The sequence below is a fragment of the Mus pahari genome, chromosome 7 (assembly GCF_900095145.1).
Source record: "Mus pahari chromosome 7, PAHARI_EIJ_v1.1, whole genome shotgun sequence".
NCBI lineage: Eukaryota > Metazoa > Chordata > Mammalia > Rodentia > Muridae > Mus > Mus pahari.
This window is the reverse complement of record NC_034596.1, coordinates 24,614,500-24,616,926: the sequence shown is the minus strand read 5'-3', so window position 1 is coordinate 24,616,926 and position 2,427 is coordinate 24,614,500. Positions and strand designations below refer to the sequence as shown.

Here is a 2,427-nt window from a genome sequence, read left to right as displayed (position 1 = left end):
AGAGCCACCACATGACACTTGGTAGTCTAAGAGCACTTGAGCACAAGAGGCAACTATGGCTTCTACCTTTTTGGAGCATGGAGTCAAAGGGGAAGATGATCAGCAAACACTATGAGAGAATTATGTATTATAAATCCTCTAGAGGGACAAAAGGGGTAATGCAGATACTAGGGATGAAAAAATGGAACAGGCTAAAAGAATCCATAAGCGACCAGTCTCTGTGATGATGCTATTTTGTCAGAGATTAAACTGTTAGAGATGAGAGAACTACATGGCGGTGTTTGCAGTAATGGTCGGGCAACTTCAATAACAGTAAATGTAAACCCACATCTCAAGCCGGGCATGTATGTGGATAGAAATTACAATGGGTTTTAGAACAAAAAACAAAAATATTCTTTGTGTGTATTCAGAGAGGTGTCCATGGCTCAAGGAAATACTTGGCAAGAAGAATCTGTGGATAGCTTGATTCTTCACAGTCCATTGTCTATTGCAGAAGCATTAAGATAGCAAAAAAATAAATGTGGAATAAGGAAGGAAAGCTGTAGACGTCTCACAAAATACAAATAAATAAGTAATTGTTTGCAAAGGAAAACCCCCAGGTAGGTAAATTTTTCACTAGAAAATAGTATATAGAGGTATTGTTAGAGAATCGAGTGATTTTTTTTCTTAAGTGTCATTTTATTTTATTTACTTTTTGCTTAAAGCTTTTTGTAGCTTTCTAAGAATAATAGTCATAACACCACTGGCTCGTGTCATCATGGCTCACTGGAGGGTCACCTTTATGTATTTGTTTCTTCTGTTTGCATAGTTTATAATATACAAAATACTGCATGACCAAAGCCAAAAGAACACCAATCTATGTCTTTAAATTCAATTGCTCTTATTAGTTTCTATATTTTATGCATCATTTTAAAAATAGTTTAAATACCATGCCATTAATTTTTGCCGAAGATGCTGGACACTGAGTCCCGACTTACTTGTCCCATGGGTGGATGGGAAATCTGGAAATCACAGTTAAATACTGCTGTGGTTCTCACAGTTGGTGAGACAGACCTTTTGCCCCCCAATTCAGAGTAATTTCCATCAACACTGAGTTTTGATTACTTCAATCTATCCTACAAATCAACTCGCAGGGTCGCCAGAGACCAACAATGCACTGCGAGTTTTCTAGAGTATTTTTCTACCTCTCGAATTGTCAGCCTTTGAAACTCTTTGGATGTAACCAGGTTTGGACTGATGGTCTTTTAAACAGAGGATTTCATGTCTTCTTCTTCCTGGAGATTTTCTTACTCAAGCACAGTGAAAATATTTGGTGATCCCTTAAACATTACCTTTTAGCAAATTCCAAGTGACTCTTGAGGCCATCAATACTCAGTGGTTCATTTCAGCAGTTAGACTGTTTCTTCAGAATAACTGTAACTGTGAGGGCAGACTGAGAACAGGAGGAGGAAGTGGGGAGTGTCAGCATTCACCAATGACCAAGGACTCAGCAGGCTCACTGTTCCATCTCGCCACCCAACACAGAGAAGTCAGTCACTGACTTCATATTCACTTCCCAGGTGAGGAGGTTGTGTCTAAAGTCAAGTTCCTGTGCATGTGCATGTGTGTGTGCACGTGAGCATGTGTGTGTGTGTGTGTGTGTGTGTGCGCGCGCGTGTGTGTGTGTGTGTGTGTGTGTGTGTGTGTGTGTATGTGTGTATTCAAATCTGAAGCTGCACACATGCTAGTTTCTGTTCTCTTGTGTGTGTTGAGATGATGAAGCAGTGGAGAAGGGAGAAGAGTGAAGTTGGAATGCAATTATTTTAATTATCTGTTTCTCCCTATTTGTTTATGAGGATTTTCTCTCTCTCTTTTTTTTTTTATTCCCCAGAGGGTATACACCGTTCCTGGAGGTACTGCAATACCAGATCGATGCGTGGTGTGGACGGAGAAAGCTCCTATCCCAACTCCTAACTCCAAAAATCCATTTAATATATTGTCCTCGGATAGAGGACGTATCAGATATTAAACTCATAAGAACAGATACTACACTTGATCTTAGCCAAAAGGCCGAGAAGCGATGGATTTTCTCATTTTAAATATTCTACTGAAAATTGATTTTAAAACACTATGCGGGAAAATTTTGAGGTAGAAAGTTATAGATTTGGCATTTGTGTGATCCCTTCTGAGGCCGAGGAGCATCTGTTGCATCTTCACTCAAGTCAGGAAATTTGGAGAGGTACAGTCAAAGGTGTGCACGAGTGCTGATCGTCCGGTCCTGTGCTTGCAACAAATCTTCTGGTCCTGCTACCCTCTGGCCTCTCGTGATGCCAGGCTGTATGAAAATGTGCACCAGACTATGGTGCTTTAGGGGATAGGGATGTTGAGTCAGGGTAAGTGCTGGATGGGGAGCTATTCCTACTCAAGATACAGAGTTAGGAGATTGTC

General features: G+C 40.5%; 1 non-coding gene across 1 annotated transcript; it reads right to left on the bottom strand.

The window, feature by feature from the left end:
• Window positions 1-1,870: 1,870 nt before the first annotated feature.
• On the bottom strand, window positions 1,871-2,061 carry LOC115064500. Its single transcript, XR_003844337.1, has one exon. It is a non-coding gene; the product is annotated as a U2 spliceosomal RNA (small nuclear RNA).
• Window positions 2,062-2,427: the final 366 nt, after the last annotated feature.